This window comes from Sinohyriopsis cumingii, chromosome 10 (assembly GCF_028554795.1).
Source record: "Sinohyriopsis cumingii isolate HCF-2022 chromosome 10, ASM2855479v2, whole genome shotgun sequence".
Lineage (NCBI taxonomy): Eukaryota > Metazoa > Mollusca > Bivalvia > Unionida > Unionidae > Sinohyriopsis > Sinohyriopsis cumingii.
The window spans coordinates 4,068,523-4,091,107 of record NC_142970.1 but is presented as its reverse complement, the minus strand read 5'-3'; the positions used below and the strand labels follow the sequence as shown (position 1 = coordinate 4,091,107).

The 22,585-nt window shown below is 36.4% G+C and overlaps 1 protein-coding gene across 4 annotated transcripts in view; it reads right to left on the bottom strand.

Annotated features, from left to right (window-relative positions):
* The window catches only part of LOC149789508 (uncharacterized), a 31,454-nt gene extending 15,387 nt beyond the window's left edge, over window positions 1-16,067 (bottom strand). For 3 of the 4 annotated variants that reach the window (XM_089971548.1, XM_089971551.1, XM_089971550.1), the window contains exons 1-2: window positions 15,839-16,067; window positions 12,092-12,166 (exon numbers count right to left, since the gene is read on the bottom strand). The gene's annotated coding sequence lies outside the window, so the exon portion shown is untranslated. The remainder of the gene's footprint in view (window positions 1-12,091; window positions 12,167-15,838) is intronic. The other variant, XM_089971556.1, reaches the window with a different exon arrangement.
* Between the last annotated feature and the right edge of the window lie 6,518 nt (window positions 16,068-22,585).

Sequence of the window (22,585 nt, the reverse complement as noted above, 5' to 3'; positions counted from 1 at the left end):
TATATATATATATATATATATATATATATATAAAAGCAACTATGGAAATATTGACGTGGAAGATCGTCGTCGCAAATAAAGCACACTACTTCTATATATAAAATTCATTTTAGCATACTTGGCGCTATTTTTAATTAAATATATTGTTTATAAGCACAATATATATATATATATATATATATATATATATATATATATATATATATATATATATATATAGAGAGAGAGAGAGAGAGAGAGAGAGAGAGAGAGAGAGAGAGAGAGAGTCGTTAATGTAACACTGACAACGACTCATCCTGATACATTCTCGGATTTGTATTTCTGTTATAGTATCGGTGGAAGTGACATATGGATGCATTCAGTGATTATGCCTCTGTCACTTTTCATAATTCCACATGTTTCTAAAACTTATTACAGAAGAGATTGGCCTTTTCTGTTCTATACATGTATGTATGTGTTTGTGCGTACGTATGTACGTACGTAATGGGTTTAACGGCCCATCAGCAACACTCTGATTACACATGATGTTTAGATATGGCAAAACAGGCATCAAAAGCAAAAGATAAAAATAAACTCTAACAATACAATTTTGCCTCATGTAGTTGCATCTTACTATAAGCAGAAAGGCAAAGAGGGCTAATTTTACAACCTTGGGCCCACGGGACGATTAGTGACCAGACAGTATTATAATGAGTGTACGATTCCTGTGCTTATAAACAATTTCGTATCCCTAATTATGTCCCACCAAATCAAAATTGTCAGGAATTAGGACCACACATTCCTCAAGTCAGCTACAAATTAGAGGATATTTCATGTTTCACTGATGAATTCATTAAGTTTGGTGGCTTGGTATACTCAGTTTGAAAGGTATTGCTAAATAATTGACATTTGTACTTGACAAAGAAAAACGAAAAGCAACTATGGAAATATTGACGTGGAAGATCGTCGTCGCAAGAAAAAAGCACACTACTTCTATATATAATATTCATTTAAGCATACTTGGCGCTATTTTTAATTAAAAATAATCCTCTGTTATCAATTATTCAAAATTGTTTGCAGTCACGCCAATATGTATGAAAAGAAAACTGAAATCATATACGTGCAAACGTTCAAACAGCACCGGATACAGTTAAAAGTTACTTAATTTAAATAGGAAAAAATTACGACCGACAGGTGTCGTTGTGTACGGAGGAAGCTGCTATGATGATCCCTAATAATCTCGATGTTGAAACATAGCACGTGGTCTGAATAAGTCACTTTCTTTTGACAAATAGAGTAGTAGAGACTGCATTAGCTCCCTAAATATGCCATGGTCTGATGTGGAATGAAATTAATTATGTAATGCGGTTTTCAGTGGAAAAATCTATGACTTAATTACAATTACATTTTGAAAAATTCTTATTCTCATTAACATTCATCAAAGGATGATCATTTTACATCAATTTTACATCAATTTTACATCATTTTACATCAATTTTACATCATTTTATATCAATTTTACATCATTTTACATCAATTTTACATCAAAGTTTAATCGAGGGCTATATCGTCAGTTTTTTCTTTCTCGTTAATAGGAAAATTCCACGAGAGCTATCGCGCAATGTCAAAAATATTCCAATAAAGAAATCATTTTTCTCTCTTTCGTAAGTGAACAGATTAAGTTTGTAATTATCACCATGGATAGAATTGTTGCAAAGTAGTTTATCTAATTCTCGATAATGTCTACTCTCTGGCATGGCCGTCTGTTGTTCTGTTTCTTCAGATACAAAATAAATCACACTACAACATATGTTTCTGTAATGTCGCCCTCTTAGTAAGAGAAGTGGCTAATTGTACTTGGCTGGCGTTATCTAGAGGATGACCTCCCTCGATATTATAGCCCGGCGGGAGTGAAAGAAGATTATAATTTCAACAGAGAACTGAGCAAGAATACGGGGGGGGGGGGGCGGGGAACAAAGAAATACGAGCCCCTTTTCTTTTTACAAGAAAATAATAAATTTAATCATAACAAATTAATAACGGCTTTTCCAATTCAAGTTAGATTATGTCAGTAGAATTTAACAGGTGTGTCTAATCTGGATTTATTTCATCATCATAACGAGAGGTGAAAAGAGCGCAATGTACACGACCTATTTGCATCACCTTCCTGTCTGGACCGTATATCAACGTCTCCTAGTTCATCCTTCCTAAGCTCTATGCTTTGCCCCTTCATGGACTTCCTGATCCTTTTATTCTGACCTCGTCGTTCTTTTCTCGGACTTCTGACTCCAGATTGTCCCGTCTTTCTCTTAAAAAGCTGTTCCTTATTGCTGTTCTGTTTCATACCTTACTGTTTGCTGTTCTCTTTCAGAACTTGTGTGTCCTAGCACCAAACCTGTCTTTCTTTTCGCAAGACGACCACCTGGTCCCTTTCTTGTTTCACGAGGAAAGCACTATTCACTTTAGGCTCCCTGGAGTCGACTAAGTTTCCTGTTCAGGAAAATTTCAGACTAAAGAATTTCGACTAAGGTCGTCACTTTAAAGTCTGATTGCTCTAAAGTGTACGCTCTAATTTATTCTGCACAACCGAAGGCAGCGGTCCCTAATTTTCCCCAAAGATACAGTTCCTTTCATCAGGTTTAGACAGCTCAGAATCTGTGAACGACAGTGCGTGACAATTTCCCTTTGAAAAAAATGATAAGTGGATATAGGTTCCTACCAAGCGATTAGGGTTGGTAGCTCAAATGTTTACTTTCTAAGGACCGTGTTAAGATACCCAGGTCAATTTCACTGAGTTGGAATGCTTCCCCTTTGAATTTTTCACTGACATGGAGGGATATGAACACGGAAAGGTCGAAGTGACCTATCACAAAGACTTTTCTGGCTTAAATGCGATATAATTTTAATGCTCAATGCATTCATTTTAAAGTTCACTGCAATTCAAAATTTGACACTACTTTCATTTCGTCGTGCTCATTGTTACGACTCTAAGTCTCAAAACTTAACACACACACACGCACACACACACACACACACAAACATATATATATATATATATATATATATATATATATATATATATATATATATATATATATATATAGTTGTTGTGCATACAGCAGAATCCACAATTCAATCTGTTTAAGCTGGCGTGTCCCAAGGATCTATTCTAGGACCATTATTGTTTCTTGAATATATCATTGATATTGCTGATAATGTACTTAGTCTCAACAGACTTGTTGCCGTAGACTGTACTATCTAGAAAATCTACAAGACTGGACGAATCAATGGTTGATTTTATTCAACCCAGCAAAAAATGAAGTCCTGTTTTTCAACAAAAATTATAACCCACTGTTTCCCAAATTAAAGTTCGTAAGTAAATCACTTGCATTTGTTGACAGTCATAAACAGTTAGACATTACACTTAATAATGCATGCACTTGTAGAATGCATGTTGAAATTATACTAAAGAAAACATCTAACTTTCGAAATATTTAAGATTCCTCAAATACAAGTTGGGCAGAAAATCCTTATAAATAAATTTCTTATTATCTATAATGCCTATTTTAGAATGTGTCATTTGGGATGGCTCAGATAGATTTGAGTGATTCACAGGTCTAACCAGAAGTATCCACGCACGCAATATTTATGAGGAATCCGTCTGGCCCCCGCTCACGGTGTGTGTGTGTGTGTGTGTGTGTGTGTGTGTGTGTGTGTGTGTGTGAGAGAGAGAGAGAGAGAGAGAGAGAGAGAGTTTTGGATTTTTAACATAGCTTTCATAATATTTTTCAGCGATATTGTTACGATGTCTGCAGTGTGGTAATTTAATGTCATGTCTTGCAATGGGGCATCATGCTGCAGACATGCAGCACGATTTCCCACCAAGTCGCATTATCCTGAAACCTGGGCGCTTAAAACACTAACCTTTTAATGCTGAGCACCTAGCGAGGCAGCTGTTTTTACCATTTTTAGAATTCTTTGGTATGACTCGGCCGGGGATCGAACACGCGACATCCCACATCCAAGGAGGGCGCTCAAAGTACGATGCCGTCTCGCTCTCGGAAATAAAAGTGCAGAGTTCGTGAGATTTTTTTCCTCGCTCTCGGAAAGAGAAATAAAAATCTCAAAAGCTCTGCACTGTTCATAGAATTATGTGTAATGATTCAACTAGCTATTTAAATGAACTGCTTCCACCTTTGGTTGTAGAAAGACATGATACAATATACGAAATGGACAACACTTCTATTTATTATATTCCAGACTTGAAATAACAATAATATTTTCTTTTCTTAACACTTATATTCTCATATGAAGACCGCTCCGGTGGCCTAGTGGTAAAAGCGTCCAACTCGGATGCGGTAGGTCGTGGGTTCGATCCCTGGCCGAGTCATACCAAAGTCTTACAAAAATGGTAGTAACAGCTACCTCGCTTGGTGCTCAGCATTAAGAGGTTAGTGTTAGGAGTGGTCGGCCTGGTGTCAGGATAATGTGACTGGGTGGGACATCATGCTACATGTCTGCGGCATGATGCTCCAGTGCTTGACATCACTATAAACTGACACACTGCAGACATCGTTGTTGTTGTTGTTGTAGGGCTTCACGCCATTTTTTAGCACACGATAGGCTATACATGGCGGCCAGTATTAATGGTGGAGGAAGAACCCGGGAAATCCCCGGAAAGAACCACCGACCCTCGAGAAGCTACTGGCAAGCTTTCTCACATACCCACATTGGCCGTGCAGACATCGTAGCGATATGACTGAAATTTTTTTTAAGCTACGTTAAAAATCCAAATCACACACACACACACACACACACACACACACTCGTATGAAGTTCCCTACTTAAAAATGTGAAATCGGAATATGATTTCTTAATATTTAATAACTATATTATCCCAATAAAGAAAATGTTCTTTTATATTGTCTTTCGGTGATCACAAATGCTCACTTATTCATGCGAGGAAACTAATGTAGCAACCTCAAAAAAGATCAATTCGAGAATCGCCAATATACAATCCTTCATGCAAATGTGGGGTAGAAGCAGAAAGTGCATATCATTAAGCTTTCATATGCACCTCAATACATATTACAAAGGCAAAATCCAATACATAGTCTTAACAAAATGTCCGTCCCGATCTCTATAAACATTTGTCCTTGGCACTTGCAACTATGCCAGATCTGAATAGCGTTTATTCAAAAATGCATTAAGGGTGTGAGGCGTTAAAAATAATAGTTTTTACTTTGATCCTGACTATAACGGCTATTATTAATGTTACCATTCTTGAGAATGTATAATGACCAATTAACAGTTATGTAGGTGCAACACATATTAACAACAATTCCTACCTAAGGTTGGTAACATCGTTGTTTACCTGTCATGAACATGTCTCATCTTTTTTGTCTTTCTTTCTTCGAAGATTTATCTTTTAACTATCAGCAGACCGAATTTGTTGATGTTTTTGTTGTATCTTGGGGAGGGGGGTCTTGTACTTTTGCCTCGTGTCATGTTTGAATCATTTGTATCACTGTATTGGTATCGGAAAGGGCTTATCTATGTTGGAAGAACTTGCATCCCTACTCCATTAGCATAATTTAGCAAATAAAATATGTTTAAATCAACATAATATAAATTAAATACATATAACTGTCAATCCCCTTGGATTTTACTAATCACAATGATCAAATATAACGAAAAATATGTTATGGTTCCTAGAAATTGATTACGATAACCTTTGTGCATATTTAATGGCCTGTGGATTATTATAATTTGACGGCGAAAATATCTTTATCTGAGATAAATCTTCATCCTTTTGACAACGATCACCCATTATCGAGATACTTAAGAAAATGTTCTGCCACCCCTTTAGAAATACGATGCTTATGAATAAAAAATTATTATTTTTCTCGTCGTGATGTGAGAATCGAATCCAAATAATTCAGTAAAAGTAATACGAAAATAATAAAATATAATCAAATAATTTAGTTTTATTATGAAGGTAATTAATTAACTTGTTCAGCTGCTGGCTCATTAGACGCATGTCAGCTAATGTCTACCTTAATGATTCATAGTGTAATGTATTAGAAAGTAATGGAATTCATTGCATGATAATAAAAGTTTATAAATCATTTTTAAACCGTTCGATAGACTTTTTACGGCCGTTCCTTTCTTGATGAAGGACATGCTCCCGAAGATGTTCATAGCTTTGGACTAGATTTCTGTAATGTTAAATTTGAAATTTTTGAATTTTATTTTCAAATATTTTAATTTATCTGAGAGAATAAACAAATCATCTTTCTCTGTTTCCCTGTCAGATACACAATCATACAAGTGCTTACACACATTCAAATATATATACATGTGTGTGTGTGTATATATATATATATATATATATATATATATATATATATATATATATATATATATATATATATATATATATATATATATATATATATATATATATAATGCCAATTTAGTTGCATTTAAATAAATTGCAGACAGGATGTGAAAAATTAGTGCTTTCAAAATGCATTTGAAATGCTATATTGTACCCAAAACACATTAATATTCATCTTTGTTCATATATGAATAACAACACTTCGGCTTGTTTATAAGCAGAACCACTGAATGTAATCTCTCTCTCACACACACACACACACACACACACACACACACACACACACACACACACACACACTGGGTCTGGCCCCACAACAGTCATCATTGATAGACACTGGATTATTATTATATGATTGATCCATTTAATAATAGCTCAACTGCAACTTGTGAAACACTCTAAATTAAGTAAAGATTTTTTTGCCGTTAGTATCAATACACCAAACCTGACCGATCCGATGGTCTTGTGGTTAAAGCGTCAGCCTCGGATGCGGGAGGTCGTGGGTTTGAACCCCGACCGTGTCATCCCAAAGACTTCTAAAAATGGTACTAACAGCTGCCTCGCTGGACGCTCAGTATTACGAGGTTAGTGTTAAGACTGGTCGGCCTGGTGTCAGGATAATAAGACTGGATGGGACATGATGCTGCATGTCTGCGGCATGGTGCTAGACATCACTATTCAGTTCGATGAAATCCATTGCCTTAATTACAAGTTCAGATGCACCATAACTATCTTACCCATGGGAAGTACATATGTGTGGAAAGGAATACGCAATTATAAAAAGCACCAGGTCACCATGACGACTACAAATACAATTCCACTTCAATCGCCAGCACCACTACCTCACATCATATATCACCACTACCTCACATCATATATCACCACTACCTCACATCATATATCACCATTACCTCACATCACTACTACTACCACCACTTCTCGCTCAAGAAAAAGAACGAAAAGGAAAAAGGAATAGGAAGGTAGATTATGACGACGAGGAGGAGGACGACGACAATAATAATAAGAATCGATCAACCAATATCTTCAACTGTCTTGAGTTTATTTTGTTCATATTCCATTCAAATATTTATTAAGATATACTGACGGCGGTACTGGTGGCCACGTTTTCGAATATGGCTCAGTTAATTTATTACAGGCAGGGATGTACAGGTTCGAAGACATTAATAAGCTGTATTTAAAATAATGATTGACAACGCAACAACGGCAATTTACTCCGTTTTCGTTCTGGGTAATCAAAATAAATCGGGCGTTGGATGCAAAAGCAAGTATCCATTCATCTGTCATCCCACATATCAAATTGAATAGTCACTTTGAATAGGGGCCCCGAGTGGCCGAGTGGTCTAAAGCGCTCTCCGTTACGGATCACTGCCATCTTACCTCGGTCTGCGTGGGTTCGAGTCTCGGATTCGGCTAATGTCGGTATGTGAGAAAGCTTGCCAGTAGCTTCTCGTGGGTCGGTGTTTTTTTCCGGGGTTTTCCCGGGTTCTTCCTCCACCATTAATACTGGCCGCCATGTATGGCCTATCGTGTGCTGAAAAATGGCGTTAAACCCCACAACAACAACACTTTGAATCATGTGCGTAAAGTTTTGTCCACTTAGATTTACTTACAAGTAGGATACACCTTTGCAGATGACTACGCACTGCATTTATACATGTGAAACATCCGTGTGCATATCCTAATCAGTCTATTAGATCGAAATGGTAGCTTATAAAGGACGTGACTAAGAATATGAAATTTATCAAACGAACGACATTACATTTGTTATTCCATCTTACATTGGTATTCCATGTCGTTTCGTCATTCCATGTCACATTGTTATTCCATGAGGATTTTGTTATTCCACGTGGATCAGAAATTTCATGCTAGGTAAATGACCTGTAGGTCACTTATGGAAGAAATCTTCAAAGCGTAGAATTTTGAATGATTTTATAGAATATTACGTGTAGATAAAAAAATATATATATGTTTACTCCAACCGAATTCTTGGCATTTACAAATAGTCAGATTATCCCAAATTACGGACCGCATTACCTCCATTGGCTAGAGTTATAGTGGCTGTAATGCATGACGTCATTCTTGAACACTCATCATTCACTAATGTATTGATTACACTACTATTTCAAAATAAAGGACATATTTTGTGCAGCATATAGTCATAAATCGCGATCAAAATTAGAAATAATGATGACTGGTATCTTTTGTTTAATTTCTGAATGACGATCGACGCTGAAACTATCGATTTAAGATTTATCATACTGCTACAGACTGGTAAGTCTTTGAATAGCCTTCCAAGTAAGCTCTGCTGCATATGACAATCTATCAAATCAATACAAACCTTTCAAAACGGAAAAATAAATTATTTGGACGTATCATATTGGCAATCATCGGGGGAAAATAAATGAGAGAGAGAGAGAGAGAGAGAGAGAGAGAGTTGTGCGCGTGTGATTAGGTTTTTAACGTAGCTTTAACAATTTTTCAGTCATATTGCTACGATGTCTGCAGTATGGCAGTTTACAGTGATGTCTAGCACTGAGCCATCATGCCGCAGACATGTAGCATGATGTCCCACCCAGTCACGTTATGCTAACACCAGGGGGACCAGTCCTAACACTAACCTATTAATGCTGAACGCCTACCAAGGCAGCTGTTAGTATCATTTTTGTTAAGTCTTTGGTATGACTTGGCCGGGGTTCTAACCCATGACCTCCCGCTTCCGAGGCAGACGCTCTAACTACTAGGCCACTGAAGCGGTCTAAGAGAGAGAGAGAGAGAGAGAGAGAGAGAGAGAAGAAGAAGAAGAAGAAGAAGAAAAAGAAGAAACAGGGCACTAAAATTTGTTTTGAAAGGATTAATTAATCAAACCTTCACCTTATAGATTATGGATAGAGAAATAAGAGTAGCAGTATCAAGATGGAAACAGACTGTGTTTAAAGAAAAGCGGTTAGGTTACAAAGGCACGGGGAGATCACATTTACCATTTCAAAAACTGCAATTTATTTCTGAGGAGCTTTTATAGATAATTTTGACTTTATTTTCTCCAGGTGATTTATAATGCTACCAAACCGAGCTTCTGCGCCTGAATGCTGTATTTTCGGAACTCTTTTTCAATACTCGTTATAATCTGAATGGATCGATGGATCGATCGATCTCGAGATGACGACATGGCCCATCAGAACATACTTAGTGTTTCGGTTATCTTAATACCTGCACTAATATTTGTGAAGGTCATTGTTTTAAACGCTGTAATAACAATAAGTATTATTTTCAAGGTATGAAAGTTTCAAAAATTCAGTCGAAACAGAAAACTCCATATTTGATCTTTAAGATTACATTTCATTCAACAGAGTAGGCTTTATGCAGACTGTTATTGATACCAGGTGAAATTTCTAAGTGTTTATACCGTAGTGAAATACGCACTTTTATAGCATGATGTTAGTAAACCAAATATGTTAATGTCAATCAGGCGCATAAATGTTATGTGGAGATGAGCCTATGGATCAAGGTTCATTAGCACTTATCAGCTGAGTATGTACGGTAACATAACTGGAGTCACGACGAGCCTGTCACGAGATTTTACGTCCGGCTAGATGAGATCTTTTAAACTGCGACTGTAAAATATGCAATAGCACATTCCGTACGCCACTTCCAATATAAACATGTCACCTTGGGCACGTTATTTGGAAATCTCTGCATTTAAATTTAGAAATGGAAGCACGCATCACACCCACGTTTTAAACAAAAGGGTAGTGGTTTTCATGCTTTAATACTAGGGCATGCGCAACTGGATTTTTTCTTCTTCTTCACATCATATTATTAAACTTCATTGGCTGTACAGCCCTTTAAGGTGAGTACGTATTCACATTTAAACGATTCGTAACAGCGTGAACAGACTTCGATTTTATGAAACAGTTTCAGTTTAATTAAACTAACGTTGTGTCCTCACCCCACCCCCACAGTCAGACAGTTTTATAATCCTGTGACTTACAATGACTGGCATGTTTGACAAATCTGTGGCACTTAGAAAATTCTGATTTTTAATAACAGTAATTAAGCACGTACTTAACGGTTTGGGCATTATATGAAAACGTAGTCCGAGTTTCCTCTGGCCCTTGCCACCCCATTTTTTGATATTTGGACATTTATGTTGGGGTGTAGGGTCAGAGCGCATTCCCTATCAAAAAGTTGGAATTCGCCGACACCATTTGGTGTCGGCATGGGGTAGCCGCTTTCTAGCCGACCCAGCACACTTGAACGACCTTTCATCGAGATATACCTGCATGAAATCGATAGGAATATGATTTATTTTCTCAAAAATCGTGAGCATAGCAGTCGTCATGTCTTTAATCCGCTGACAGACTAGTCGAAAGTACGTCGTTGCTGAAATTTGACCTGGATCTGGTCATTTGCATTCCGAGTCACATGACTATACAACTCTCGGAACCTACATGTCAATGACATCAGAGGTCATATAGTCACGTGATATCGAAATAAACAAATTTCCCAAGTTGTTGTACATAGAATTTGGACATATTATATAGAAGTCACTTAATATTTGTAAATAAATATAATGCACACTTAATTCTCAACATATTTATTCTGAGAGCAACGAACAGAAACCTGTCGGTATCGCAGCAGGGTGAAGAAAACCGTTTTCAAGAAGTACCCAACACGTGTCAGCGATGTTTTTGTCGGTGTCACGTGACTATCACATTGACACGTGCTCTTCATAGTGAATCTGGTTTTCTTCAAAATTTATGCAACATTTACAGATTTTCGTCGTTGTTTTCACAATGAATATTTTGAGAAGTTTATGTTTTTTAATTTTTCTATAAAAATTACATTACTTTTATTTATATGTTCGATTTGTTTTCCTACAGCAACACTAGAAAAGATCTGTTGTTGATATCACGTGACTGATGACCTCTGATGTCATTCGGATGTCGGCTGCGAGAGTTGTGTAGTCATGTGACTAGGAATACAAATGGCCAGATCCAGGTCAAATTTTAGCAACGACGTGCTTTCGTCTCGTGTATCAGGGGATTAAAGACATGACGACTGCTATGCTCACGATTTTTGAGAAAATAAATCATATTCCTATCGATTTCATGCAGGTATATCTCGATGAAAGGTCGTTCAAGTGTGCTGGGTCGGCTAGAAAGCGGCTACCCCATGCCGACACCAAATGGTGTCGGCGAATTCCAACTTTTTGATAGGGAATGCGCTCTGACCCTACACCCCAACATAAATGTCCAAATATAAAAAAATGGGGTGGCAAGGGTCAGAGGAAACTCGGACTAATGAAAACGGGACCGCATCTATAGGTCATATTATCTTTCACGAAGCATTTATAGTTATTTGTAGAAGCAAATATTTACGTTTATTTTTAAGTGATTATCTTTCATTCGATTTAAACAAGCTTAATCTTTTTATTTTTACACAACAATTTTAATCGGCATTATTGTACTAATGTGACGTGAAACACTATGCATACATACATACGTACGTACGTACATACATACATACATACATACAAAAAAGCAAGTCACGATAGCACAAAATGAGACTAGAAAGTCAAATGAAACACGTATCAAAAAGGAAGGAAGGAAGGGGAAACAAATCAAGTTCGTTCCGAAAGATGTGAAAAAGATTTCTAAAAAAAAATGTAAATAACATTAACTTCAAACTTACCTGTATTATATTTGGGGGCCCTTGCATACCCTTGCTTGCACTGTAGAGACTGCACGCTCCTGGATCAACTGTGTGCTGTACGAATAATGAACAATAGCTTTAACAGCGTGGAAGCCAATATAGGTCATCACGTATTGTCAGACAAGTCTTGAAATTTATTATAATCGCATAGTTGCTTGTTGACGTTTAACATCGTGGCGGGTGTTTTTACGACATATATTACACAGTCCCTGGAAGCTATTGTAAACTACAATTGGTGTGTGTGTGTGTGTGTGTGTGTGTGTGTGTGTGTGTGTGCGATTTTCATGGACTACATTTACTACATTCACTAAGGCGATCAATGTGTAAGAACCAATAAGCAGTTAGTTACACAAGTACGGTATCCTGGCAACAGAATAAATGATACAGTACGGTATCCTGGCAACAAAATAAAAGTTACTGTCGTTCGCCACTGCTCACCTAACGCAGTGTTTGGCGTGGTGTTTTATGACTTTGCAAAACAAGTAAAGAGTATTTAGTGCAGAATCAACTTGAGTCAAGTCTCTTGCCATTAGACACACCACGATAACCGATCTGAGTTGGTCAGCACACAGGGAACCAACCATTTCATTTTCGGGGTAGATTCGGCATGGGATTTCTGTCCAGTACACCGTTGTTTTGTTTGGGTTCTTTTTCCTTTTTGGGGTGTGGGGTGGGTGGGGGTCTTGGTTTCTTTTTTTATCTCCAGATATTTGATTTAATTACTGTAATATAGTTAACAGACCCCGCCCCTTCTGGAAAATTGAATGATCCGCCCCTAATGATTTGTATGAAGACAAAAACCAGAATTTATTATATGCATAAGTGTGAAATAAATGAATTTATTGGCGAAATAGTTTGTTTTTTTTTCATTCCGATATTTTAACATGAAAAACATATCCTCATATTTTTTCACATGAGAAAATAGTGTGGGCCTACGGAAGTTATACATGCAGCACAAAAACAAACACTTTGTGAGCTAGAACAAATACATAGAAACGGCATAACATTTCAGACAAGGAAATTAAGTTTTGCTGAAGATCTGACAGGACGCAGTCTGCGTATCCATGAAGTTAGTTTGTCGTACTTCATTGACAACAGTGATAAACTCACTGTGCTGCATTGCCGAATCTGACTTGCTTTCAGGTCAGATATGATCAAATAGTTTACAAAATATCAAAAATGTATTTAACTGCAGCACATTAGATCATGTCAGTCAATCCTACCGTCCTCTGTTAACGCAATGCTTAGTCTATGACAATGGGGTGCATTTTCGAGTAGTGGGGGGGGGGGGTCTTGCACTGAAGATTGAGTTTAAGCCTATATAATAAAGCAAATTTGATATATGCTAGCAATGACATTTTTCTTTTCCAGCCTAAATACCGAATATACTTAATCTTATGGTACTAAAAACGAGATTTGTTACCTACCCACTCGTTAAAATATATCTTTGTCTTGTGTACCACACGATGAAATAAATCCAGTGTTAACTTACGAAAAGAAAATGACACACACACGTTATATATATATATATATATATATATATATATATATATATATATATATATATATATATATATATATATATATATATATATATATGTGTGTGTGTGTGTGTGTGTGTGTGTGTGTGTGTGTGTGTGTGTGTTCCATTGTTCATCGTGTGTCGTCCATCAACACATTAAGATTTTGAACTTCTTCTTAAAACCCACCATAACAATTTTAACCAAATTTAGCAGGAAACGTGACAAGAAGGTCTTTCAGGCATCTATAGATAATACATTTTGGGTGGGGTGGGGTGGGGGAGTGGAAGCACTGAACAGAATTTTACTATATTTCAGATAATGGCATCCTTTCATAAAAGTGAGAAAACAGCCTTGCAAACAGGCCCTTAAAGTCAGCAAAACACACACACACACACACACACACACACACACACACACATATATATATATATATATATATATATATATATATATATATATATATATATATATATATATAAGTTATCTGAAAATATTATCTTTAAAGAAATACTTCTTATAAAACTTCGCTGCTTTTCTTTGTTGAAAACTTTGATTTAAGGCATCCAGCATAGAAACCTTTCAAATTTGTACAAGATGCTGCTCTGCCATTAATATGATCACTATTTCTAAACATCGAAAACACTTTACATGACTTCTCAAAAGCTGATGAAAAGAATAAAACTAAACATTTGACAAAAAGCGTCCCGGTACACAGGTCCTTAAAATCTTTGTAGGTGACACATATCCGACTTCAAATATGGCCAATGTTTACTAACAACAAAAACAGTAACAACAACACAATATTCCACAACTTATCAAAAATCGTTGAGTAGACAAAATTTGAAAGACAATATCTTTTCATTGCAGCCTTTGAATTGGATAAGTAAAGCCAACTCAGTCGTTAAATATGGCTGCTATTAGCCTATTACAACATTTAATTTCACAAACAGACACACACACTCTTTATCAAATGCTTGCTTCTGTTGGAAAGGTCGACATGTATATTTGAGATTTACGTGGACTATTCATGGGTGACCAGTCCGTTTGACTTGTGGTTGAATTATTCATTGTGGCCCAGTCCGTTCGACTTTTACTGGAATATTCAAAGGGGGGCCAGTCTGTTTGATTTGTGGGTTGATTATTCATGGGAGCCCATTTCGTTTGATTTGTTGGTGGAATATTCACGAGAGCTCAATCAGTTTGACGTTCAAACGGAATTTTCATGAGGGCCCAATCCGTTTGACTTGTGGGTGGAACATTCTTAGATGACCCACTCCATTTGACTTGTGTGTGGAATATTCATAGAGGGCCCAATCGGCTTGACTTGTGTGTGGAATATTCATAGAGGATCCAGTCTGTTTGACCTGTGTGTGGAATATTCATAGAGGGCCCAATCTGTTTGACTTGTGTGTGGAATATTCATAGAGGGCCCACTCTATTTGAATTGTGTGTGGAATATTCATAGAGGGCCCACTCCACTGAATTGTGTGTGGAATATTCATAGAGGGCTTACTCCATTTGACTTGGGGGGGGGGGGTAATAATCAAGATTCCCACTCCGTTAGGCATTTGGGTAAAATTTTCATCGGTGCACAGTCCGTTTGACTTGTGTGTGGAATATTCACAGAGGGCCCACTCCTTTTGACATTTGGGTAAAGGTTTCATTGGTGCACTGCTCACTTGACCTTTAGGTGGAATATACATAACGCCGTTCATGAAATCAATCAAAATGAAAGATTTTTTCTGTCTCTTCTATGACGCTCATAAATGAATACAAATTGGATGTTCTGTGCTAAGAATGAACCAGCATGGAAATTCTGTTGAATGATATGTCTCACTTGCTTTACATGTACATCACATAACCCTACAACTTGGCATAGGCAGCTTACCAAAACGTGTAAGTCATTACAACCACAATTCACTTTTTATGGGTGTTAAGAAGACAGGACAAGACAAAATCTTTTGTACACTCAGGCTGTAATACGCAACATAAGCGACAAATGTGAATGCACACATGAAAAAGCTACATGGTCATATCCAGTCAATGGTGTCTACGAAACTAAGTTAAAAGCGATAAGTGCGTCTTGCATACTTTGCTGTGCCAATGTAATTATGATTACTGGATATTATATGAGAACAATGAGAGAGAGAGAGAGAGAGAGAGAGAGAGAGAGAGAGAATAAAACTTTCACTAGGTAACATACTGAGATGACTCCGGAATCCCATCTCACAACAAGAGACTTGCATTATCTATTGCTCTAAAATAATAGTCCTCTTCATCCCGTCTGAGACAAGAGGCTGCAGCTAAATACCGCCGGACTAGCCGGTCTTGAGCGAAGAAAAGTCCCATCTCTTATAACACTGTCATCTCTCTCCTTTGCTTGGTTATCTTTGGCAGTCCGCATTTACGTTTACCAGAAGGTGTCTCAGAATATAGTTAATTAAAACTGTTTTACTCCTATGAGAGAATAAATTACTGTACATAAAACTATTTCATTGCATCAACGACAGCAGTAAAAACTATTTTATTACCAAAGAAATTAACGCCAAAACCTCACCATACTCATGACAGACCCACCTGCTCTGAATGCTAAAATATCAACATACACTAGAGAAATATACCAGTTACGTTTAGTTGCTACCATTATTAATCAAAATTTACAGTGGTCTGTTTTGAACCGACCCTATCAAGTGTCCGATGTATTTGCACATACAGAAAGTAAACAAGTCATTTCTGAGCTAAGAAGGATGATCATGAAGCAAATTAGTACCCATTTTTTTACAGCATATATTTTCTCCAAACTAATGCTTCCCTCGTTTCCGTCAGTAATTTGCCCCTGCCCCACCCCCACCACTACCAATATGCATGCACATGAAGCGGAAAGGATATATGATAACACGTATATAAATAGATTATCCTCCTGTACTTTGATTCGTTTGGGGGGTTGGTTGTGTTTTTTTTTTTTGTTGTGCTTTTTATTTTTGTTGTCGTTTTTTAAACCTTCCTTCATAGTTTTATTTTATATCTGCGTTGTGACGACAGTCGAATAGTGTCGGTCACGCCATTTATTTAACCTTTCTTTACCAAGATGAAGACAATCCAACAAAGTACACTTTACTTCCAGAAACAAGAACAGCCACAATGTACCCGTATGCAAACACAAAAGAAACAAGCAAAAAGAGAAAATATAATAAAGAGAACCTACAATAAAGTGAGAGCAGAATTTGCGTGATTTCCAAACATGACGATTTAGATATCAAAGCAAAGCAGACGACGGACGACATCTCACGCCAGGCACACTTGTCCTCGATTAGACAGCGCCCTAAACAACAATGTGGCAGCCAACGTACGGCTTATGAACTCATATTGTTCTTTTAGGAAATGTACCGGTTAATGACACACATGATGTAAAACAACACGCGTAACTCACATTCTTGCAGATGCAGAAAAGCGACAATGGTAACATCTACAAAACAAAATCTTTTCCTTTAAAATTTAATCGCTGAATGTCCAAAACAAAAATAGCATGTAATCGCCGTATTAACGCATGGATACGGTAGCTTGCTGGCGGATAAGACCGTGACAACGACAACACTGTTTATCACACGGGACTAGAGACTTCAGCATGAAAGTCACGAGCCTTCTGACACCTTCAAACAGCACAGTAATGATATTCATCTTATGTACCGCATATATATATATATATATATATATATATATATATATATATATATATATATATATATATATATATATAGATAGATAGATAGATAGAGAGAGAGAGAAAGAAAGATGTTGTTGTAGGGTTAAACGCCATTTCTCAGCACAAGAGAGGCTATAGATGGCGGCCAGTATAAACGGCGGAGGAAGAACCCAGGAAAACCCCAAAAAGAACCACCGACCCACGAGAAGCTAGTGGCAAGCTTTCTCACATACCTACATTGGCCGAACCCCAGAATTGAACCCACGCAGACATAGGTGAGATGCCACTGATCCGTAACTGTAAGCTCTTTAGACCCCTCGGCCATCGTGGCCCGGAGAGAGAGAGAGACACACACACACGCACACACACACACAGACACACATAGCCCATTATATATATATATATATATATATATATATATATATATATATATATATATATATATATATATATATATATATATATATATATATATATATATATATATATTATTTTTTTTTTTTTGATGGAGGAAGAATCACCAACCCACGGGAATCTAGTAGCAAGCTTTCTAACATAACCACTTTGGACGAGACGAGACTAGAACGCGATAAATGGGATGTGTGAGTGCTACGTAGGGACAAGTGCCTTAGACTGGTGCTATGAACTGTCTAAGGCGCTTGTATATTGCTATTGCTCCGACTCTATGTCTTAATTAAGTAACAAAAACAAATGAAATCAACAATTTCAGTGAAGTCAAGTAGTTATATTTTTTCTACATACGATATGAAAATTTAAGAGAGACAGTACTGTGAATTAAATCCCGAATAATCCTAAACGTCCTATCAGGTTTCCAAAAATATACAATGTTCCGATTGAATTCCAACAGTCTTGTATGTCCTGATGTAAAGCAACTATGCAATCCCGAATGTTTTTGAATGAGTTTACACAATTTTCACAATAATGTATTTAATCCAAAAGTAATGAACATATAGTAATGTCAGCGAGTAACTGAAATGCACAATTCGCTTGAATTACATATGAACAAAACTATATAAAAAATTTTTATCAAAAAGGGTTCCCACAAAGTGACCCGAAACAGAAATGAATTATTTGTTTATTAAATCCCTTTGATATTTTCACTTGATCTACAATGTACTAGAATGTGAAGATTTCCAACGGAAAAAGTCTAGTTTAACTGTAAACAAGACTGAATGTGAATTCTTGCCATATAAACAATTTGTTATCAACTTACAATCATGGAAAAAATTCCAGTATGTTAACATGTTGCATGAAACTTACAACCATGGACAAAGATTAAGCACACACTATACATTTTCCGATTCATACACAGTGTACATGGAATTAGTAAATACCCGCAAAGTGTCGGGGTGAGTGGATCTAGCACGGAACTTACAGTAGCAAACTATACATAGACATACTGTAATATTTGCTGAATTCCTTTTTTTTTTTTGTGGGTTTGCGGGATAAATGACTTTTTTTTGTCGCACTGTATTATGGGGTGTGGATGTAAATGACTTAAACTCCTATGTAGTAATAACAATCATGCCCTTTTTTAGAGCAGTTAGTTGACGCTAAAATTTCGATCCGCGGATTGTTTCTCTGAAACTTTATCTGGTCACCTTGTGACAATATGGCTACCTACGACCAGGAACATGGTCAGCCTTACGTTATTGATTAACCATTTTGGCAACCTTGGTAATGATATAGAGATACATTATTTTTCTGACCATGATGCAAACCAGGTTTAATCCCGGTGAAGCAGAAGACGAGAGAGAGAGAGAGATATCATATCTGATCAAAATTGTAACTGCTCAAACTCGTATAATGCTTGACAGCTTTCACATCCGAACAGGACAATGTTTCTGTTGGTTCATTCTTGTTAATAACATTTAATAGGAAAACAAATTGTTAGCTCTGCGTTCGAACTTAGGATATCTTCTGTCTCTGAACTATAATCATAAGAAATCGTTAACAGATCCTCCCTAAATGTCACTAATCCGATGTATTTCGTAATTCGCCATATTATCAATGCACACACACACACACACACACACACACACACACACACACATATATATATATATATATATATATATATATATATATATATATATATATATATATATATATATATATATATATATATATATTGTATATTCTCATTGTTTTGACAATCAACACCTTTATTTACTTGAAGCGAGAAGGAACACACCGCTCCAGTGGTCTAAGCAGTTAGAGGGTCCGTCTCGGATGCGGGAGGTTGCGGGTTCGAACCCCGGCCGAGTCCTAACAAAGACAAAGTTAGTACTAGCAGTTGTCTCGCTTGGCGCTCAGCATTAAGTGGTTAGTGTTCTAACTGGTCAGCCTGATATCATGATAATGTGACTGGAAAGGACATAATGCCACAAATATGCTGGATGATGCCCAAGTGATAGACATCGCTATGAACTGCCACAGTGCAGACATCATAGCGATATGACTCAAACCGAAAAGCTACTTTAAAAATTGTAAAGCACACATGCGGGAAGAAACACGTGATCATAGTTGCATATAGACATTCATTCTATTTCGTGAAGTACACAGTCTTGACAGGTAGTCAATGACCACAGCAAATCGATCAATTAACAATGCAAAAGAATGCCATCTAATGTGTTATTAACTTACGATAGCGGTTATGACCGGCGGGAATTTTCAAAGATCCAACGCATTTGTGAGGGCTGAGGTTTTAATGTCGATATTTTTTTTATTGAATTCCAAATAGTAGATTGATGTTAATTGTAGGCCAAGCACAGCTCCAAGAAAAAAAAAATGTTTTTTAACTACACTTTATATCTCCCCCCCACCACCTCCATTTTTTAAAAGTCCACATTACGTGTTTGATATATGCAGGAATACAAAATGAGACGGGGTTACGGATATTTGTTCCTGTACTGTGTGACGGAATATCGAAATCGACATACGATTTACACGTTTTACTTAAAAGAAATTGAAGACAGCAGATCACAAACGAAAATCACATCAGACGGTGACACAAATTTAATTAATAACTGTACGTGATGTTCCTTAATAAAAATGAAAGACAACTGAGGAGATACAACCATGGGAAATTGGTGGTAGAGTTATGCATTAGTTGAAATTTGTCATATAAAAGATACGAAGATCTTCCGAAAAGATCTTTCGACTCAAAATCATATTGTCTCTCCGTTTTTATCAGATATACATTAAATTAAATCTAATTGTAAGAAGTCAAATTATCATTGTTAAATATTTTGCATATTAAATCTTCGAAAACTTGTTATAATAACACTATTATTATGTAGAAAAATCACACTATTCCATCATACAAGTCAGTTACAGTGACGTATTATTATTATGTAGAAAAATCACACTATTCCATCATACAAGTCAGTTACAGTGACGTAGACTAGTTAAGTGTTAGGATTCAAATATCAAGTGACGGACTTTATATACAAATTTTCAGAAATAATGATCTTCCAATAAATGGAACAGAATTAATATTTCGTAAAGTAAAAAATACAGGAACATAGAGCTTTCATGCCACCAACTTGTATCATCCGGTTAAGGCAAGAACTATTTAGCTTATATCGGTATATGTACGAGACAAAAGGAGGGTGGACTAATGTAGATATATAGTTTGGATTTATCCACATTTGATGCATGCGTTACACGTGATTGCATGTGATAATTGTCACAAAGATATGAACGTAACGCAGCATGTCTTTATAAAAAAAACTCTTAAGATAAAGTTTATAAAACGTTTTCCTTCTCCCCATTCTTTAACATTGTAGTAAACAAGCGACCACATAAAGGTATGATTGATTATTACCCAAAGATAAATCGATGCTATCTCAAGTCTGACTGCAAGATATAAAATAAATGATGCATTATGATAAATGTAAAAACAATAGAAAAAACAAGGTTTTGATTGACAGTACAAAGGTCCATAAAATTCCTATAAATCCATTTGCCTTTGAACATATTGCAACAAGTCAGGGATTTAAAATCAGCTGGTTCATAAGTTCACATGAAAACCGATAAGCAATAATCAATGTCGAACACATTACTTCAGCCAGTTTCGGTGTCGTTTTTTCCACTACATCTTCATTGACTTCAGCACAAAAGCGTTTGTATCAAGGCTTCTACAAACGACGCTAATACCACACGTAATTTGCCTATTAATTAAACTAAGACACTGTACACTTAAATAGTTCCATGCTGCAAACCCTTATTTCATTCCAGTTACTGCAAAACATTTTAAGATAATGTCATAACCTCTGGTAATTGAAAGTTGCTTGCCATCTTTTGAACGCACCTTACAAGAAGATTACATGGCAGAATTCAAGAAATAAAATGTGTTTAACCCATGAGTCATGCAAGATACGTTTGATTTGTATGGTTTGATACTACACTATGTAAAAAAACAACAAAAAATAACAAAACAATCTTATCTGATATATGTTGCAAGCAAGGACACAAACTGGAACATTCAGGGTAAGCTGTGAGATAATCTTGTTACAGCTACTTCTCACACGTCAGACGGGTTTACTATATGTAGGACACTTAAAGTTACGTGCTGATTTTACCGATAGAGGGTGTTGCAGATATCTCATGTACATAACAATAATATACACCATCTTCTTGTGCGAAGTAATCTGGTCAATCAACTCATAAGTCCCTCCCTTGCCAATCCTCAATGACCCAGCTTTAAATCAGGATACAGTGTGTTACGTGTTTAGGCTGGAATAAACAGTAACACAGAAAGAGTGAAAACAACAAGCATTTAAATATTTAACAAATAATTTATTTTCCTGGAAAATTCTGTAAAAATAAAGTAAAAAAGAGAGGAACTTATGGTTTCAGAATCAAATCCAAAAAAATCTAAGAATAATCCACGAATTAAATTGCAAAAGTCCTAGTAAGAAATGTTCTAATAATTTCAAGTTCGAATCCTGATGTAAAATCCAAGATGGATGAAGATGACGTATGCTGAAGTCAGTACTGTGCTTATCTACAGTTCCTTGTAGAAATACAAATAATTTCACTCCGGTATTGGAAATCCAAATTAAACTTGCAAACAATGTCTTTCCGAAATCTGTGTGAGCACTCTTCAAATATTTCCAGAGAATAAAGAATTAATCCTTTGAAATCCAAATGATCTGAAGAAATTTATAGCTCAAATCTGGCTACAACAAATTAACTTGACATTAGTATGAAAAGCCCAAA